The 21,874-nt window shown below is 37.7% G+C and overlaps 1 protein-coding gene across 5 annotated transcripts in view; it reads left to right on the top strand.

Annotated features, from left to right (window-relative positions):
* Positions 1 to 21,874, top strand: part of LOC114326447 (uncharacterized) — a 407,135-nt gene that overhangs the window by 298,084 nt on the left and 87,177 nt on the right. Inside the window, exon 1 of one of the 5 annotated variants that reach the window (XM_028274821.2) lies at positions 6,176 to 6,312. The exons of the other annotated variants lie outside the window; for them this stretch is intronic. The gene's annotated coding sequence lies outside the window, so the exon portion shown is untranslated. Of the gene's footprint in view, positions 1 to 6,175; positions 6,313 to 21,874 lie in introns of those variants that run through there. 5 annotated transcript variants of the gene reach the window in all.

The raw sequence follows: 21,874 nt of genomic DNA, 5'->3' as shown, positions 1-21,874 counted from the left end.
ATTCTTAAAATTTATCCACAAGGGAGTGGAATTACAAAACTGACCATCATCAGTGTAAACGTCCAGTGTACAAGTAATTGTAATAGCCACTTCAATAGGTGTAAAAACCTCTCAATTACATTATTGTTACATTCTCTATTAAAAAGTAGTCGACATTAAGCCGATGTCTTAAGGTTTTAAAGATCACATGTGAATGTATTTTTCGAGCAAGGATGAAATACATTCATACATTAGTGAACATTTTCAAATTCTTCATATTATATTCAAAATAAAGACCTTAAGCTATCTTTATTAGAATTGATAGAAATTGATAATTTAAAAAGTTTTCTTTGAAAAATACAGATATAATTCTGAATGGCCAACTTGGGAAGACAAACAGCTCCCCACTCCTAAACCTATTCAGTTAGAGACTTTTAAGTGTAGACAAACAGTAAAATGCATTCTCGTCCCGGACGTCGAAGAGTAAGGTCACTGCTAGCACACCCCACTCTTACCGACGAACAGCGAGAAGCCTGAGAGCACCAAGTGCTGAAGAAGCGGCGCACGGTTAGTCCTAAGCTATTAGTTTGGAACCAGAGTGAAAAACCAACGACGCTTGGCCGTGTAAACCAAAAAGGTAGACGGATTGCGGGGTTTCAGAGGAATACTCTGGCCCTGGGCTCGAGCGAGATCGCTCGCCCCGAACTCTACCTAGTGTTCACACACGGTTACAAGAACAAGTGCGAGTAAGGGGGCCAAACTAACTGCGAAAAAGGCTTTCAACGAGGGACCCACCAGCAGCAGGGTAAACTGCACCCATCAGGTAGTATAGTCACTGTCTAACGCCGGAAAAGCACGGAGGGGTGGACAAGCCACCTTTATCCCTGGGGTTTACCCCCCAGAACACCTTGAGGCTGAGGTGCCCTCCGATCGCTAGACTTGCATCCTCCCCCATTTGTCATGCCTTCATCTGTAAGGTCCGTCAGCTCCACCCGGTCGCTTCGTCCTCGGACGACGACCTCGACAAGCGTTGCCACCACCACCACCACCACTACAGCCACCACTACAGCCAACCAGTTCTCTTCCTTGCAACAGGAAGGCACTGTACCCCCATCCAGAGGTTACAACCGGCTCACGGCGGAGCTAGACCTCGAGACCTACCTAAGTATCGCGAGGCCTACCTTCGCATCGAGCAGGACGACGCCTCCAACCCCCTTCTGCAGCGATATGCTAACGATTTTCCGCCTCTAAGAACACCAGCACAGGCTGGTCCTCAGCGTCAGAGCGCTCGGAATATACATGGTGCCATACCAAAAGTCCCAACCCAACCGTCAAAACAAGCACCCAAACATTCGCAACAACAACCATCTCAACAGCAACCCTCTTCTCAACAACAAGCAACCATCAGCACTGCAAACAATCCTGAACCCAACGATTTCGTCTTCCAAAGAAGACAAATAAGACAGATGTCTTACGCCAATGCCGCAGCCAATCCACGCCCCAAAACCCAAGCCAGAAACCAAAACGTCATTAACGCCATAAACGATCCCACACTGTCCGAGTATCTCATCAAAGATCTCCCAAAAGATCTTTGTAACAAACGTACCTTCTTTCGGCAAATAAATGCCACCACTCTTTTGTCCAACAAAATTCATTCTTGCAAAGTTCTCTCACATGGAATCGCACATCTTCGACTTTTCAACCCTATAAATGCAGGGGATATCGAGAAAGCTATCCACACAGCAACTGGCCAAACCATGGTTACGGTCCATAGCCGTAGCAGAAATGCTAACACTTCCGCTAAAGAGCCCACCTACCTCCTCTGCATTACTGGAATCGACGTTGATTACTCCGAGCAGGAGGTCACCGACTTGCTCACAGAACAGCAATTCCCGGTCGAAAGACTGTGGAGAGTCAAAGCTTATAAAACAGGCAAGGACTCTAAAGTGATCAAGGTGGTGACCAAATCCTTGGAGAGATTCACGTCAGCATTGAGCCGAGGCATAACTCTAGATGGCGAAATCTACAATGCCGAACTTCCTCATGGCTCCGACCCTACAATCCCCACTCCAAAATATTGCAGCAAATGCTGCATAAACGGACACTCCATCGACGAATGCCCTCAAAAAGCATTCGTCTGCCCCCACTGCGGCGGTAACCACAAGTCCAGCGCCTGCACCAAACAGCAGGAACCCAAATGCCCGAATTGCGGCGGTGACCACCCCGCATATTCCAACAAGTGTCCACAAAGACACACCATCCCCTCCGCCCAACACGAAATACAGCCACTTACGATCGAAAGATCATTCCCCCCTTTCGAACTCCCTACAGAAACAAAGAACATCTTGTCTATTCAGACTGCTCTGTTGCTCAACTTGTTGCCCGAACTTCGTGAACATATCGCTGCAATCACGGCTAATCTGATTAGCCAAGTCTACGACCACTCGACAGTGGTCCACGGGTACGGGAGCAATGTCACAGTGACATTCCGCCCCAACCACTAAACACCCTCCCTTTATGGATTTCACCCTAGGCACAGTCAACTGTCAGGGTCTCTCCAAAAAGAGACCCCTCATCAAGAATATCCTGTCGAAGCATAACATCCAGATCCTCGCACTCACAGATACTCTGTCGAAAAACGATCCACACTTCGCAGGATATTCGATCATCCATCGAAGCCGCTGTCAGGTTTCACGTGGGAATGGTATTCTCGTGAAACACGGAATACCGCACAACACACACACATTCCCACAAAATTTTCGTCCACCTGATGTGGACTTCCTGGCAATTGACGTGCATATCCCCAATAACGAAACCCTCACGATAGTCTCTTACTACAAACACCCGGATCAACCACTCAACAGGCATTTGCTAGAGTACTTTTCGAGGCTCGGCAAGGCTGTGTTGATGGGCGATCTAAATTGTAGACACACACAGTTTGGTGATCACCGTCAAAACCCAGAAGGCATCCGCCTCACGGATTACCTACTAGACCTTCCTATTTCAAGAATCACCAACACTGAATTCACGTTTTTGAACGCAAATGGGGCTTCTATTGTCGACCACATCCTAGTTACTAGTAACATTCTGGATCGGTTCGGGGATAGATGCCACATAGGCGATTCAATAACGTCAGACCACGTACCTCTTCTTGTCGACACCGACATACTCATTCCAAAACAACCTAGCCCTCTAAGATCTATAAGAGACTATCGTCACGCTAACTGGACTGAATTCCAAAACTTCATCACACAAAATCTCCCTATGTTAGGCGAACTCGATACTAACGATAGTATCGACACCAGTGCAACCGATATCGAGAACCTCATCACTGAGGCGATCACGCACGCAATTCCACTCAAAACAAATAACCGGCATCACCGGCACTTCCACAATACATCATTGCCAAAATTCAACAAAAACGACGTCTTCTACGTCAATACAAGGCCAACAGAAACCCACTAATCAAATCAGAGTACAACCGGATCTGTGCCAGGATAAAGAGGGAGATATCTGTCCTAACGGCTCGCCGGTGGGAAGATGCTACCTCAAAACTGGACTACAGAGACGGAGGTAAATTCTGGCAAAAATTCAAAGTCCTAACAAAACAAAAATTATCTCAACCATCTCATCTGTTGGTCAACAATCACATAGTCAATTCCCCAGAAGGGAAAGCCGAAGCATTCAGAAATTCGCTTCAAAACAATTTTCAAACGCCAGATAACCCGAACTTTGATCGCATATTTAAATTCAACACAGAATACATAGTAAATGTTACTCTCAACCACTACATTCCAGTCTATGATCCTATCATGGACCCCCTCACCGACAGGGAAACGGAGAGCTTTTGCCAAATCGGCAAAAACAGCGCTCCCGGACCTGATGGCATCAACCGAAGGTGCCTCAAAAAACTTCCAGAGAGTATCATTCCTCTTCTAACTAAAATATTCAATGCATGTCTCAAAAACAGCCACTTTCCTACTCCTTGGAGAGTGGCCAACACCATCATGCTTTTGAAAAAAGGCAAACCCCCAACCGACGTGGAATCCTATAGACCAATTTCATTAATCAATACTCTGGGTAAAGTTCTTGAGCTAATCCTAAAAGAGAGGCTCAATAACTTTCTCGAAAACCACAATATCATACCAAAATTCCAATATGGATTCCAGTCAGGTAAATCTACTAAACATGCATTAATAGATTTCACTACCAAAGTTACTCAAACCATCAACGATGGTTCAATCGCCATAGCCACATTTCTGGATGTGCAGAAGGCTTTCGACCAGGTCTGGCACGACGGGCTTGTTCGGAAACTTCTGGACATCGGGCTACCATTGCAATTTACCAAAATTGTACACTCCTACCTCCACAACCGTACTGTCAGAGTTAAAATAGGCGATCAAAAGTCCACCCCCTTCACTCCACAAGCTGGAGTTCCCCAGGGTTCAGTCCTAGCGCCGCTGTTGTACATTATCTACAACAGCGACATCACTAACCAAAATATCCCAGGTACTCGGCTGTTTCTCTATGCGGACGACACGACTCTGCTCTCAACTACCTCTCGATACAACCCAAGACTCCTCTTCAGAAGAGCCCAGGCTCTGTTGGACGGCGTCGGCGAATGGTGTTGTAAGTGGAGAGTCACGCTGAATGCGAACAAAACAACAACAATTGTGTTTCGCGCCCCTTCTGTGTCAAATAGAATCATTCGCAATGATGACGACCAACATCCTCTGAGTCTGTTGGGAGAAAGGCTTGTTGTTAGCCCGACTGTGAACTATTTGGGAGTACTGTTTACCAGGACTCTCAATTGGGACGCAGATTTAAAGGCAACTTTAGATAGGGTAAGGAACAGGGCCAGACTTCTCAACGCTCTCTCGGGAAAAATTGGCAAGACACACAAGAAGACTCTCATTCACACTTACAAGACCTTTATTCGGCCCGTCATGGAGTACAAATCATGTATCTACTCTCTTTGCTCTAGACAAAAACAAGAGAGGTTGTTGAGGACAGAGCGTAGAGTCTTGCGTAGATGTAACTATGAGCACTGGCGATATCCCTCAAACGAAATCCATAACATCTCGAACACCCCCAAAATCACCGAGAGAATAAACTCTCTGAACAGGAACTTCACAATCAAAGTAATCAACGGCCCCCCTTCCGACACACAAGAATCTCTCAAATGTTCCTGTTCATCTTCCGGCCACGTACTCCACCGAAAGCCCAAACGCAAAAAGATTCATGTTCCGTCCGCTCTAATGCAAACATGCATTGACGAACTCCCGGTGGAGTACGAAAACATCCTTGAGGCTACCCCGTTAGCCTACCGTACCCACCTCTAACATTTCCTCTTCCCTACCCCGAACAGGGAGAAGTTGGTTTTTTGCGGTTTCCCAACTTCATTGCACAATTATACCTGTTCGTCCCAAGAAAATAGCCGCAACTATTTTCTCCACTCGAACGCTCACTGTCCACGCTACACTCAAAGCCACCTCCTGACCGCCGACGAGGGACGCAGGTTCGCCTGTCGTTGTACAATGGTTTCTAGGGAGACTGGTCGAGAGCAAAGCACGGACAGTACACGTAAATGTCTATGGAACCAACAACAATCCATCAAACTTTCTTCTCTGTTGACTTCTTAGCCTTCTGGACACCACCGTCCGGCATAACCAAGGATCCAAGAACACCAGGACACGGCGCTTGCCCCAGTGTGTTTTTCGGACTGTTTGCTTTTGCTGCCAACACTAAACATTCACCTCAAACCCTGAAGAGGACAAAATCCTAAACAGGGAAACACATTGTACGCATTTCTTCTAAAGCATTTTTCTAGACAAGCAAATCAAACAATGTAGTAGTAGTAGTAAAATGCACCACTTTTACTATGTGTCTCTCTGAGAAAGGTACTCAGAGAGACACATATTGAATATTGAAAAGTTTTTAGTATTTTATTGCTAGAACACCAGTACGCAACTTCCAAACTCCGACTACTGTATAAGAAACCAACTCCATTGGCCGATCGATTTATTTGTGAGTGCCCTTATCACCTTCATTCTTTATTAATAATTTGTTACCGTTGGTACAACATCCAATAATATATGTCCGCTAATATCCCACTCTCCTCCGAAATTATCAGTCGTTATCGTTAATCTCCCATTAGCTTCTCGTTAAATGCGTTAATGCTCTTCTGTTTCGTTGAAAATACCTTCGAGTCGAGTTCAGTTCGGTTCTGCAGTGACTTTTAGCGTTCTTTTAGTGTTTGTTACTTGGTGAATGTTTCGATAATCCATTATTTATTGTTGGCTTAAGGTGGATGGTATGTTCCAGCTAAAAAAGGTAAACATTTCGATGATTACAAATTCGTGATGATTGTTATGCGGACGTTGATATATGCTGTGGAGATAAGCATGAATAAAGTTGTCGCAGTGTTAAAAAAAACTACAACCGTTTTTGCCTTATAATCTCTGATAAATATGCAATATTTAATATACTGGGTATTCCAAATAATGTTTTATTATCAGCTCATTATTATCAAAGAATGCTCGTGCGTATCAATTTTTAGTTGCAAATGTCCAGTCAAAGTATTCCAAAAGTCATTCAAAACAACTATATACCACGTACTCCAGGAAATTAACAAAAATTAACCGTGTTTGGGACTTCATAATAGCATTATTTCGAATTTTTGGCGCGAATTTTTATACCTATAGCTAAGTAAATGAACGGGAAATACGGCAATACCGTGTAATTTTCAGGGGCAACTCCGAATTGTATGAAAATTTGGATTTAGGTTCTACTTACCCTCCACTTCAAAGTTGAATTTGTGCCGTTGGTTGCTTTTACTTGGAGGGTGACAGTCACCCCTTCTAGGGAGTGAAAAAACATATGTTCAAAATAATGAATAAATTGACTGATTATAAGCAACTTTCATTCTATAGAGTTTTTATGTAAGTCAATACTTTTCGAGTTATTTGCGATTGAAAATGTTTATTTTTCGACAAAAAAACTACATTTTCAGAAGGTTTTTCGCAAATAACTCAAAAAGACAATATCTTATCAAAAAAATATTTGTAGCAAAAATGTAGCATAAAAAAAAACGAAAAGAACTGTGTATTCGTAAAGTCTATAGATCCAACTAAGCCAAATTTGTAGCTCATGAAAAATACGTTTTTATTCGTCCAATTCCAAATCGAATATTTCATCGTAAAATAACCAAAAAATGAAGCACTTTTCGGGAAAACCCTATTTTAACTTTTTTAAAGTGTTTAAAAAGCTTTATTTTAATTGTTTATAAAAGTTTCTAGCATTAAAATAAGCGAGATACGCTCAAAATAAAGTTGGCCCCCTTTTTTTTTGTAAAAAAATCATGAAAATCTCCCCGTATTTAGCTCTCCAAATGAAATTAATCGTTACCGCTTTACAACCAATTTTCTTTACTTATCTATTTTTTACATGATCTGTCAGTTTTACCGGTTTAAAGTGCTTATTTTTGAAAGGGTTATAGTTGAAATGGCTTGAACGAGTCATTAAACACGAGTGTATGCAAACTTTGAACAGCCATATCCTAACCAATTTTTGTCTTACACAAAATAGTATGAAACTAGCATATTTATAACAGCAAAGCCTATATTTTTTTACTCTTTGAGATTTTTCGTATCACTAATACGTTTTAAATTATTTTGAAAAAAGGAAATTTTTCCAAAAAAATTTTTTAACTATAAAACCAATTTTTTTTTAATAAGCATTTTAAACCGATTAACCTTACAGATTATGTAAACAATATTAGGTCTGGATCCCGCGTATGAAAAAAAAGTTGATTAATGGCAAGCTGAAAATTTGTTAATAGCTTAAGGGTGTCTAGTCGGACAAAATTTGATATATGGGAACACTGGAACAGGGGTAGTTTTAATTGTGGAACAGGTTAAAAATTTGGAACGGTCAGACCACGAAAACGGCACATTTATTTTGTCCGACAGAATAGACTTAAACTCTCCGAACAGAGATTAAACTCGCATGCAAAAATCAGACTGCTATTTATTACCAAATGGGCGTTTTAATGAGTGGAACATGTAGAATATGTCAAATGACAGGGATTATGACAGGTGATAAATAGCAGTCTGATTTTTGCATGAGAGGTTAATCTCTGTTCGGAGAGTTTAAGTCTATTCTGTCGGACAAAATAAATGTGCCGTTTTCGTGGTCTGACCGTTCCAAATTTTTAATCTGTTCCACAATTAAAACTACCCCTGTCCCAGTGTTCCCATATATCAAAGTTTATCCGACTAGACACCCTTAAACTATTAACAAATTTTCAGCTTGCTATTAATCAACTTTTTTTTCATACGCGGGATCCAGACCTATATACATACATTTAAATTAAATGGTAAAGTGGTAACGATTAATTTTATTTAGAGTGATAAATAGAGGGAGCTTTTTACGATTTTTTACCAAAAAAAGGGGCCAATTTTTTTTTCAGCGTAACTCGTTTATTTTTAATGCTAGGAACTTTTGTAAGAAACAAAAATAAAGCTTTTTTTACACTTTAAAAAAAAGTTAATAAGTTTTTCCCAAAAATTGCTTAATTTTTCAGTGATTTCAACTGATACAACATTTTTTAAGTTTTTTATAAGCTACACTTTTGATAAGAATATTTTTTTCGATAAAATATTTACTTTTTGAGTTATTTGCGAAAAACCGTCTGAAAACGTAGTTTTTTTTGTCGAAAAATAGACATTTTCAATCTCAAATAACTCGAAAAGTATTGACTTTATAAAAAACTCTATAGAACGAAAGTTGCTTATAATCAGTCAATTTATCCATTTCCATGCTTACCTTGAACGTATGTTTTGGGGGATGTTTACCCGCCAAGTAAAAGCAACCAACGGCACACATTCAACTTTGAAGTAGAGGGTAAGTAGAACCTAAATCCAAATTTTCGTGCAATTCGGAGTTGCCCCTGAAAATTACACTCTAAATAAAACGGTCATTTATTGGGCTACTATAGTAAGGCAAACTATACCAATATATTTAAAACTGTACCACACTGTACCAATACGATTAAATATACATTTTTCGTCTTTTATCCTCTGTACATGACCGTACCATAGAAGTTGTTTTCTTCTAATCTCGTCTGCAATTGTGTGATCTACTTTAATTATTTCCCTCATACGGTCATTTGTTCTTCGTTATCTCCTCGACTTTCCTGCAGATTTTCGCCAAAATCCATTTCTGTAGGTTTTATCATCTGTTCTAGTTTCTGTTATGGTTATGGTGTGATTATGGTGTTATATTTTTTGTTTTTTTGGCTATCGATATCGTTTGACACCAGAGGACCCCATTAGTAGATATCTATATTGCTCTCCTACCCTTTATTTTTTTCTCTACCTTATTGCTCTACCATTCGTTAGATGTACTTATAGATATTTATAGTTTTCTCAAAGCCTGACATGTTCTTCACTTTGCAACATTAAGTCCTGTTTTACCCCTCCTATGCACATAATTTCTGTTTTATCATTTACTTCTAGTACCCATTTACTGTATTCTTTTACTTTTTTCCTGGTCTTGTAGAAATTAAGAGAGATCTTATATTTCAGTTCGTTCAGAGAGGACCATAAACGCCTCTTATTAGAGATCGTCGAAGGAGTTTATATGGCTACCTCGATGTCCATCGTCGGATGTTTGTTAGCCACGAAAGTCTTTTACTTCCTAGTCCTCTCTTTCTCTCGATCTTTCCTTTCACTATTACTTGAGCGTCTATTCTATGCAGCACTTATTTGTTTGAAGAATGCGATGTCCATGAAACCTGATTAAACCAATAGGGTTTTCTTTGTTTTTTATCTGCTTCGTATAGTCCGATTGCTTCATGTGCTGCTGCGTGTATACAATCCTGGATTTTTATGTTGGTAAAAACCATTTCATATCTTTGGGTTATTTTCTAGATGTAGATGGATAGATATGTTAAAAATTATCAGTCTGGGGCTGATTGCTTCCCATGTCGTAATGAGTTTACGTCGGTGATTACTTCGGTAATTATTCTAGTTCGGTGATTATTCTAGTTGTCGATAGATGGCGCCATAATAAAAAAAATAATTTTTTTTAATTAGATAATAATATTACAAATATAATCTGTATAATTTACAAGACTATACAAATCACAGAAAATACCATTTTATAAATGCAATAAACATATTTAATTTGTTTTTATTCCAAATTGAAAATAAAATGTGACAACTGTCAGATTTAACTAAAATGTCATGTTAGAATAAAGGTCGCGTCATATTATAATGCACGTCGCGTTTTCGGCACGTAGCGTTTGCAGACCGTCAATCGGACTGCCCATTCACATTATCATACATAGAACGTTTACGTTGGTTTCAGTTTGGTGTGGTGCAGATGTGTTTATTGTCACAACACATGTTTACATGACAAATTGCCTCGAAAACTACTTTTTAAATTAGACCGGGCAGTATCGTCGCCCCGGCTAGCGAAATTATTCCGATTCGATATTTTTAAACAAACTTACTCAAAAAGAAGTCCTTATAACATATCCACAGGGTGCCGGGCGGTACCGTGGTCGAAAAATTGTTTAAACATTTTTTTTAAACAAATTCACAAAAATATTTTTTTCATTTCGAGCAATATTTTTTTAGATAAACTGGGTCATTCTGGGCAAAAAAGGTCTCTTGTTATTTTTCTCTAAAATTGATTGTTGTCGAGTTACATGCGATTAAAAATTTGAAAAATGCGAAAAGGCCATTTTCAAGGCTTAATAACTCGATTAAAAGTATTATTATGAATTTCAATAAGTGACCAAATCAAGAGTCAAACCCCTTCTTCAAGGTCCCAAAGAGATTTTTGTCATTATTTTACTACAAAGCTGTTATTTTTAGTTATTAACAATTAGCGCTATAGTCCAACTGTATCGTCGCCCCCGTTAGCGAAACTATTTCGATTAGATGTTTTTGCACAAACTTACTTAAAAAGAGTCCTTATAATAAACACATCCACAGGGTGCCGGGCGATGCCGTTGTCAAAAAATTGTTTTAACAATTCTTATTAAACAAATTCACAAAAATAATTTCTTCATTACGAACGATTTTTTTTTAGATAATTTGGGTTATTCTTAGCAAAAAACATATCTTGCAAAAATGCGGAAATGGCCATATAACTCGACAACAATCAATTTTAGAGAAAAATCACAAGAGACCTTTTTTGCCCAGAATAACTCAAATTATTATTAATTTGGGTTTAATTAAATTATTAATAAAAAATTATTTTTGTGAATTTGTTTAACAAAAATTGTTTAAACAATTTTTAGACCACGGCACCGCCCGGAACCCTGTTGATGTGTTATAAGGACCTCTTTTTGAGTAAGTTTGTGCAAAAAAATCTAATTTCGCTAACGGGGGCGACGATACAGTTGGACTATAGCGGTAATTGTTAATAGTTAAAAATAACAGCTTTGTAATAAAATAATGATAAAAATCTCTTCAGGACCTTGAAGAAGTTGTTTGAAACTTGATTTGGTCACTTATTGAAATTCATAATAATAATTTTTAATCGAGTTATTATGCCTTGATTTTTCGCAATTTTAGAGAAAAATGACAAGAAACCTTTTTTGCTCAGAATTACCCAAATTATCTAAAAAAAAATATTGCTCGAATGAAAAAATATTTTTGTGAATTTGTTTAAAAAAGATTGTTTAAACAATTTTTCGACCACGGCACCGCCTGGCACCCTGTGGATATGTTACAAGAACCTCTCTTTGAGTAAATTTGTGCAAAAAATCGAATCGGAATAATTTCGCTAGCGAGGGCGACGATACTGACCGGTCTAAATACTCGGTATCAAATTCAAAGAAATACCTACATAAACAACAAGGGGAAAACGACCCGTATCTGTCAACATCCGAAAAATATTGTTTTCGAATGAACCGAACGCAGACGTAACGTGTCTTATACGCTACGTTACGTGTCTTATACGCACAATATGAATGGTTCAAGTTAAAAACCATTAAATTATATTTTTCGCAAACGAAACGCTACGTGACGAAAACGCGACGTGCATTATAATATGAGGCGACCTTAAATGTCATAAATGTGTATTATCACGGACTTACCCTTTTTCCTATCATTTGTTACGCACTGAAAAATGCTCATGAAAAGGACAATAGTACATATACACTGTATAGAAACATTTATTATATTATTTATAACAACAAATAATGAACTATCTATAAACGTTTAGTGCAAAATGAAATCATTTCTTTAAATAATTATTTTACATGTATTTCATAAATGACAGAAAAACATTTATAAAAACTCTGCAAACTTTCTATAAACATGGAACATTTTCATAAATCAATGGTATATAATTAAAAAAATAAAGATATATGATAAACAAAATACGATAAGACCTGTTGCATCAAAAGATTCAATCACAGAACTTATTTAATCACAAAAAAGCAATCAAAAAGCAATTAAAGAAAAATAACGGTTTCGTTATAATTTACCTGATGACTTTTAACAACGGTAATGACATTTGATATCATATTTTAGTGCAGTCATTGAAGGTGAATATGAGCAAGTACCTTCGATTTCGTTGAACCTCCATCGATTTTCATGAAAATTGGTGAGTGGTTAGAGGATATCTCAAGGAACAAAAGTGGCATGGTACCAACTTGAGCTTTTACGCTGGGGGTAGATCCACCTCTTCTCGGTGGTGAAAATTATTTTATTCAAAATAATCACATAAATCGATATAGGGACAAATTCTAAGCAACATTTGCTATACAAAATTATTATTTATTTTATGCGATTTTTTTATGCGATTTTGAAGTTATGCGGTTTGTATTTCATCCAAAAATTTCTATTATTAATAACTAGTATAATTAATATTAACTATTCCCATCCAAATGTCATTAATCTGAGGGTTTGCAATTCGGGTATTCCCCTTGCTCCATTATGTAGCATGTAGCTATTACATCAATCTGAGTTTCTCATTGAAAGGTATAACCTGTAATTCTTTTGAAATTAAATTTAATGTTTTTAAATGCTTTTAAATTTAAGAGTTTAACGCTCGGTTTCATAATCAGTTAAAGTGGGCTTTAAATTTTAAGTTGGTACCTTTATCAATGCAATTCATATGGGTAAATGTCAACGTTAAAGTGAACTTTAGTTAATGTTCACTTTAAGTTGATTATGAAACCGGGCGTACGTTGCTGATTTCAAGTTGCAGTATAATAAACAGCACATTTTGATTTCTGGATTGAAACATTTAATTAAGTGTCATAAAGTTTTATGATTCATTAGAAGAAGTTTTTGCAATTTCAATATCGTTAGTTTGCGTTTTTAATTTCTTCTTTAAGATTTTATTTGGCACAATGGAGAAAAAATATCAAAGACATACAATTTTTGGTGGACAAACGTCCACCATTTTATGTGATTTTAGAAAACTACGGAACGTATCCCTACTTTTTCAATGCAAGTAAAGAGTAAAGTCTTTTTTATGCGATTTTTTTATGCGCTTTTCGGAAGAACGTATCCACCGTATAAAACGAGACCTTACTGTATTAATTTTTCTTGAAAAAAAAAAAGCATATTTAAAGTGGTTTTTCATAAAGAACTCAAAAACTAGAAGTTTTTACAAATAAATAAGTTGTTATTAAGAAAATTGAAGCTGATAAAAAACTAAATAAATTTCTTACTTGAGAAATCTTTTAGTGTTAAGTCAAAGCGTTGATCAAAGTGGGGTAATTTAGTGCAGTAACTGAAGGTTTTCACCTCCGATTTCGTTGAACCTAGGGATTGCAATCCAGCAGCATTTTCAATCCAGCTGGATTTTTGCAAGATTGGCCTCAATCCAGCTGGATCCAGCGCGGATCCAGCAAAATGTGCAATCAAAATAAAAACACGATTCTAATGTTTTTTTGTCTGTATTCTAGATTTCTAAACAACAGAAACATGAATTATTTAGTTTTTTGGAAGTGAGACCTTAAAAACGTAGGCCTAACTAACCTACTTCGCACAGAACAGCATATTACAGGCGGTTAAGGAGAAAGCCCTTTCGACCTCTATGCTGGTCGGTTTTAAGGTCATCAACTAGTTATAGACCATGGACAAATGATCGCGTTTCACTCCTTCGGTCTCATAAATGGTCATTTCCTTTTCCAAAATCTTTTAGTAATCTTTTTGAAGACCAGTTTTTTTGGTTATAAAAGTTTACTCTTTCTCGTTACAATTCAATCTCAAGTTCTTGTTAAGGAAGAAAAATTCACGGGCTTTATATTAGTTCGCCCATCTTCTTCCGTTATGTCCTCTTGCACTGGTTCCACAATCACTAGTTTATTTATACCACTCAACAAATTTTTGTTCTCTTGTCGAATTGCATTCTTTTTCGGCATGGGGAAATAACCAGAAAAGTTCAGTGCTTCGTCATAATTTTTTGGATTTGGTAAGTACACTAATGTACCCTCAATTTCATTGAGGCGCCGTTCCACGATTCTGTTGCGTGAAGCTTCCGATAGATCGGCACTAAGGCTAGAGTCCTGGCTATTTTTCTTGGGTGTTCTCTTCTGCAAAGAACTTCTACAGCCAGTTAGAGTGGCGGTCAATTCATTGATTTTATTGACCAATCACCAGCAGAGAGGTTGATCGCAGAATCAATGTCTATCAATGTCGATGCAAACTTTCAGGCTGTAGAAAATTTCCAGCGTACTGGGCTACTGCTAGCCCGATAGAATCGCAAGTTGCCGATTCACGGCTTTGAATATAGAGGCTAATAAAAACATTAAGTAACTTATTTCGAATTTGAAACGTTTGCGGATCCGCGCTGCTGGATTCAGCACGGCTTGCTGGATCCAGCATGTAAAAAAAAGCGCTGGATCCAGCTGGATTGCTGGATGCTGGATCCAGCAATTACAATCTCTAGTTGAACTTCCATCGATTTTCATGAAAATTGTTGAACCATCGATAATAATACCATTAAATCGATATAGGGAGAAATTCTAAGCAAAATTTGGTATATAAAGTTATAACTATAAATCAATACTTTTTGAATTATTAAAGATCAAATATTTTATTTTTTCGTAAAAATGCATAGTTTAAATCGGGGTTTCACGTATAACTCAAAAACTATAAGCTTTTACAAAAAAGTTATTATTGACGAAATTGAAGATAATAATAAGTTGAATACACTTCTCACTTATAGAACTAAACTAATGTTAACTCAAAGTGAGTTCTGGGTAATTGAAAAACTGTTGTTTTCTATATTTTCTATACTTTCTATACTTACTTTATAAAAAAAATAAGTTTTACGTAAATAGAAATACTATCGTTAGAATTTTTTAAAAATAAATCTAAAGATATGTACATATTATTCTTTGTATTTCGCGTATTCTATTATACGAGTAGTGTCATGGATTTCAAATGTGTTGTTCGGTAAGATGTATAGTTTTTAGAATTTGAAATTTTTGTGGGTCTCTGAAATTTGTATTGGTCTGTGAAATTTGTATTCGGCTATATTTTGTCCATATTTTTCCCTTTTTGCATTTTCAAACTAAATTAAATGGCCAAAATTGCTGGAAAAGGTTACCATTGGCTTTCTCAGCATCAAACTATGCAAACAGCTGAAACTGCCAAAATCATTTGTATAAAAACTCTAAATGTGAAAGAATCAAAGCAATAAAGGAAATTTAAAGCTATGGGAATACCAATCCGACACACTGTTTTTACACAAAAGTCTTGTAGATGACCAAGTTGAAACTACTCAAGATGAAGAAGATCTATTCTATATGCTCCAAAAATTAGAAGAAATATACAAAAAAAAAATGGACTGGAAAGATAGGGAAATTAACGGCACTGAGAAATTCAAATGCTTAGGATTCATAATTTCAAAGAATGCAACCACTGAACAAGAGATAACCAGCAGAAACTTATTCTTTTGGAACCATAACCCTGGATGGATCTTTGCTTGTCTGGCTATATCCTTCCAGTCAGATCTCTTTAGTGCCCTTCTCCATTGTCATATATTCATGATTTTCAAGTCGTCCACTTCATCCAGCCATATTGTTCTGGACCTTACTATTTTTCGTGTTCCTACAGGCTTCCATTGTAATATATTCTTTGCTGTTTTTGCAACCAGCAGATAACACAGACCAGAATTAGTATCAAACAAATAAATATTATGCTATGGGATACACAGATTACCAGAAATATGAACAAGAGAATATATAACAACGTGATTCGTAGTGTAAAGACTTGTAAGGACAGGGAAGTGAACCTTCCTGTAGATACTGTCTTCTTCTTCTTCTTCTTCTTCGCGCGACTAGGATTACTCCTGTTTGTCTGCCTCTTATTCCGTTTCAGTTGTTGTTGACTGTACATTGTCTTTCCACCTTTTCGGCGGCCTTCCAACGGGTCTTCTGCTATACGGCTTGTTGTTTTTACAGATGTTCGCTAATCTATCTGGTTCCATTCGATTTACATGTTCGTTCCAGTTTTTCTTTCTTGTTTTTATCCACCTGTTAATTTTTTGAATTTTGCAACGTTCTCGTATACTTCTGTTGCTTTGTCTGTCTCTTAATGATATGCCCGCTATTGATCTTAATACTTTCATTTCGATATTGTTGATTTGTTGTTTCGTCTTTCTTGTATCGGTCCTTGTCTCCGCTGCATATGTTAGGATAGGTCTTACTGTTGTCTTGTATGTGTCTTGTTTCTCCATATGGTTTCTCGGAGGCAACCACTTACTCTTGCCGCTTTTGTTGCTTGTGTTGTGGTCTCTGTTCTTATATTCCTGTCACTAGTGATCTCTACTCCTAGGTAATTGAATTTCATTACTTGTTCTACAATTTTGCCGTCTATTTCTAACTTGCATCTACGCGGCTCTTTACTTAACACTATACATTTAGTTTTTTCTACCGATATTCTCATATTAAATTTATTTGCTGTGAGATTGAAAGTGTGGAGCTGCCTTTGTAGGTCATCCTCGTTATCAGCAATTAGTACTGCATCATCGGCATAGCATAGTATCGTGATTTTATGCGCTCCCATGTGGTATCCATGTCGTTTTCTGACTTCGTGAATTATTTGATTCATCATCATATTGAATAACAATGGGCTGAGCGAGTCTCCTTGGCGGATTCCTCCTTTTAGTTCTATGCGTTCTGTTTCTCCTGTTGACATTATAACTCTGGTCTTGTTGTTCTTGTTAATTTCCTTAATTAGCCTTATTATCTGGTGGTCTATTTGTTCAGCTTGTAAAGATACTTTTTGGGTAAGAATTAATTATCGAGGGATTATTGGCTCCTTTTTACATGCAACTTAGGGTGGACATAGCACCAAACATTATTTTGATGCAGGAGGACGCCCCTGCGTAATTTGCTCTGGAATTTCGCTTTCCTAAACCAGGATGGATCGGTAGAGGTATAAACAAACAGTGACTTCAAATGTCGCCAGACATTACTCCTATGGATTTCTCAATCTGAGACAAGCAGAACAGAGATTTTTCGCATACGATCGAATACGCCGAAGATCCGAAACATTGTTTCGAACGCTTATTGTAAACACATATTTTTTCGTTATATAGGAAATAAAACCAAAGATTCGGTATATTTTTTTTATTTATTTTGCAAATTTGCCTGCTGACTGCAAACATAATAAATAATAAAAAATCTATTACTCGTATAAATATTGCTTACTAGATTACTTACTAATATAATTGAGGTTTTAAACATTTATAGACTAAGAGCCGCTATAGGTGAAATTTCTTAATCATTTTAGGCACGGTAAGAGCCTATAACTTAAATAGTAGAACCTAAAAGAAAACGTATGAACACTGTGCCGTCACTTTTCAGTGGCACATGCGTCAACAGTGGCGCATCAAACTTTCCACTTACTTGTGTGTTCACAAAGAGGACATGGCATTAGATAAACTTTTTGCCACAGGTATTTGAAAGTTGAAGATTGAAGATGTGTTTGATAAAATACGTAAGTATAAAAAAACTAAACCTACAGCCATTCCCAAAAAAAAAATACACGCTTTTTTCCAAAAAAAGATAAAATTTTTTTGAGCTTATTTACCCTCAACCTGCGGGTTTATAAAAAATAAACATTTTTTGTAAAAGCCTCAACTATGAGTGTGAATTTTTTGAAGTTTTAAAATTAATTGAATCCAACCTAAAAAACACGGAAAATTAAGTTTTTGATGGGGGGGATGGAAGGGGATAGTGGGTTAAAATTACGCTGAGTCTTATTTGTTAATCACATAGAACTTAAAAAAAAAATGAAAAAAAAATTAATTCTGAAAGTGAGGGAGGGTACCTAAAGAGTCGACGCATGTGCCACTAAAAAGTGGCCGCACAGTATTCAAACGTTTTCTTTTAGGTTCTACTATTTAAGTTATCGTGCCTAAAATGATTAATAAATTTCACCTATACCGGCTCTTAGTCCATTAAATTTTAAAAAGATTTGTTAGTTTTCATTTAAATGATTGCTCGTTACAAGTTACAATATCGAATTTTGCAAATATTTACATAGAGAGAGCCAAATACCAGCTGCTGTAAAATTTGTATCCGTTTTATATTTATTTACATACAGAAAATTATAAATGTAGACAAAATAATGTATTTGTTGACTTTGACTAGTTAAATAAATCAGTATGTATTGGTTTATTTATGTGAGAAACATAATACTATTGTTTTTTTTTGACAATAGAAAACCATGACAAATGTTTTGTGGCAAATGTTACGTTTACTAAACGCTTATTTATTTCAGATTCATATGAAAACATTAACAGATTAAATAAATAGTTTCTTTCCTCATTAATAAATATGCCGTCAAGGGCTGTTTTCCTTGATTTTATTTGTGTTGAATCGCTGAAGTCTCAAAAAATTGTCAAATGTTTCTTAGTGGTATTAGGATAATAATTGTTTTTTCAGTTCTAGTGGGGGATAAGAAATAGGATTTTTCTCTGTTTATATTCTCTGAATGGCCTCGGATTTCTACTGCTTTACGAATGTTTCTGAAACAGAAGAAGTAATTTTTGTAAAGAATATGGGTTTTTTAAACAAGATTGAATAGGTAATCGGATTCTTGGTAGCATTTTATCACTTTAGAAAGGAGAAAAGAGAAAACCCAGAACTACTAAACTACCCAGCACCCAGCACCTGGGGTGTAATGCTAGTTCGCCTCCATGTGGTGCACCCTGGGTAACGCTAAATGAACTAGCAAAAATTTGGCGGCAGACGAACGAAAAACAAAAACAATATCCTGCCAACATCACAGATCACAAACAGAAATCTTATCTATACGTAAACATACGATGGGAACAAATAAAGGTTCTTCTCAGAACCAACTGACTAGAGATCTCGGACCGTGTATCCGAGTCTGTCACCTTAACATCGAGGGCATAAGCCAGGCAAAATGCCAAGTGTTGCAAAAAATCCTACACGATAACGACATTGACCTGGTTGCCATACAAGAGACCCATACTGAAGACAAAGTCCAGCTTGATTTAAGGGGAAAGATACCTGGCTACGATTTACTGGGAGCCACCTATGATAAACATTACGGCGTCGCAACCTACATTCGCTGCAATATAGAAAATGGTTTCCTACTTTCTGCTTCCAATGAAAATAATATACATGAAGTAGTCACCAAGATTGGAGATATTACCGTAGTTAACATATACAAACCTCCAGCCACTACATGGAACCCAGAAGTGCTAAAGACTCATCCACATCCTACTATATACATCGGCGACTTCAACAGCCACCACGAAATGTGGAAGTACACCACGAATGATGAAAATGGGGAGGCACTAGTAGAATGGTCCGAAGAGCAAAACACATATCTAGTTTTTGATGCCAAAGACAGAGGAACATTTAAATCAGCTGCATGGAGAAAAGAATATAACCCAGACCTATGTTTTGTCTCAAAAGATACCAATGACAGACCACTAACAACTGCGAGAAGTGTCCTTGCAGACTTCCCACATACTCAACATCGTCCGGTGCTTATCACCATCGGAATATCAATTCCAATAATTAGATCATATCCTCGACCCAGGTGGAATCTTAGAAAAGCAAACTGGAAGAAGTTCTCTGAACAACTAGACCGGACCTTGAGCTGGGTCCCTCCAACCAGCAAACATTATGAGAGGTTTGTGGGCGCAGTAATAAGCACTGCCAAGAAAACCATCCCTAGGGGGTATCGCAAAGAATATGTGCCTGGATGGACTGAAACATGTGAAGACTTATACACGAAGTTTCTCGAAAGTGGTGACCGAGAAATAGCCGATGAGCTTTTACACAACATCGATACAGCTAGACGCCAAAAATGGATAAAGACTGTCGAAAACCTTGACTTCAAAAAATCAAGCCGGCAGGCATGGTCCTTGTTGCGGAAAATTGGAGGAGCTAACCAGCTGGAATCCAGAGAGTCTAAAATGTCTCCTAATAAGGTTGCCTCCCATATAGTATCTCTATCCAGAGCTCCACGAGATCGAACACATACTACCAACGTGAAAAGAGACTTAAGGGCATTAAAACAAATGAACAGAACGAACTCCGAATATTCAGCAAGAATACTTATTTCTGAAATCACACATGCGCTGAAAGAAATGAAATCAGGTAAAGCACCTGGCTTTGATGGTATCCATCCAGAGTTCTTGATACACAGTGGTGCATACACGAAACAGTGGCTTGCAATGTTCTTTAATGATATACTTCAGTCAGGTAACATTCCTTTCTCACTTAAGCGAACAAAGATAATTGCAATTCCGAAACCGGGCAAATCAAACGATAAGCCAGAAAACTACCGCCCCATAGCTCTACTCAGCATGGTATATAAACTATTAGAAAAGCTTCTCCTCAACAGAATTAGTCACAGGATACTAGAAACTGTCCCCATTGAACAAGCTGGCTTCCGCCCTCATCGAAGCTGTACGGACCAAGTGCTGTCATTAACAACTTTTATAGAAGCTAGTTTTCAAAAGAAACAAAAGACAGCAACAGTATTTATAGATCTAACAGCAGCATATGATACTGTTTGGAGACAGGGATTAATATATAAACTGGCCCGCATTATCCCCTGCAGAAAGATAATTAACCTCATTGACAACATGCTGACCAACAGAGCCTTCCAGGTTATAATGGGAAAGGAGACGAGTAGACAGATGAAACTTAACAATGGTCTTCCACAGGGTTCTGTCCTTGCCCCTTTACTTTTCAGCCTCTATATTGCTGACATGCCTGAAACCGAATCTCGGAAGTTTGGATATGCTGACGACTGGACCCTTGCAACAAGCCACCAATCTTTAGAAACTACAGAAATCACTCTCACGAATGACTTATCCATCCTCAGCGAATACCTTAAGAAATGGAGACTACAGCCAAGTACTACAAAAACTGAAGTATCAGCTTTTCATCTAAACAACAAGTTGGCAAACAGAGAATTACGAGTGTATTTTAATAACAAGCTGTTAAAACACAATAAATACCCGAAATACCTTGGGGTTACTCTAGACAGAACGCTCACATTCAGAGAACACCTGACGAAAACAGCAGCAAAATTGAAAACACGCAACAATATAATACAGAAACTCTGCGGCACTACATGGGGGTCCACAGCATCAACATTAAGATCCTCTGCTCTTGGCCTGATATATCCGGTGGCAGAATACTGTGCTCCAGTGTGGCTAAATAGCAGGCATACCCACCTGGTCGACACCCAACTAAACCGTACTATGCGTATGATAACAGGCACAATTAAGCCCACCCCTACAATGTGAACATTTACCTACCCTTAGTAATATAGCACCACCCAACCTACGCCGCGAACATGCATTGGTTAAAGGATATAACAAAATAATGGACAGTCGCCAGCTTCTAGTCCACAACGAC

Source organism: Diabrotica virgifera, chromosome 7 (assembly GCF_917563875.1).
Source record: "Diabrotica virgifera virgifera chromosome 7, PGI_DIABVI_V3a".
Classification (NCBI taxonomy): domain Eukaryota; kingdom Metazoa; phylum Arthropoda; class Insecta; order Coleoptera; family Chrysomelidae; genus Diabrotica; species Diabrotica virgifera.
This window is presented reverse-complemented; position numbering and strand designations above follow the sequence as displayed.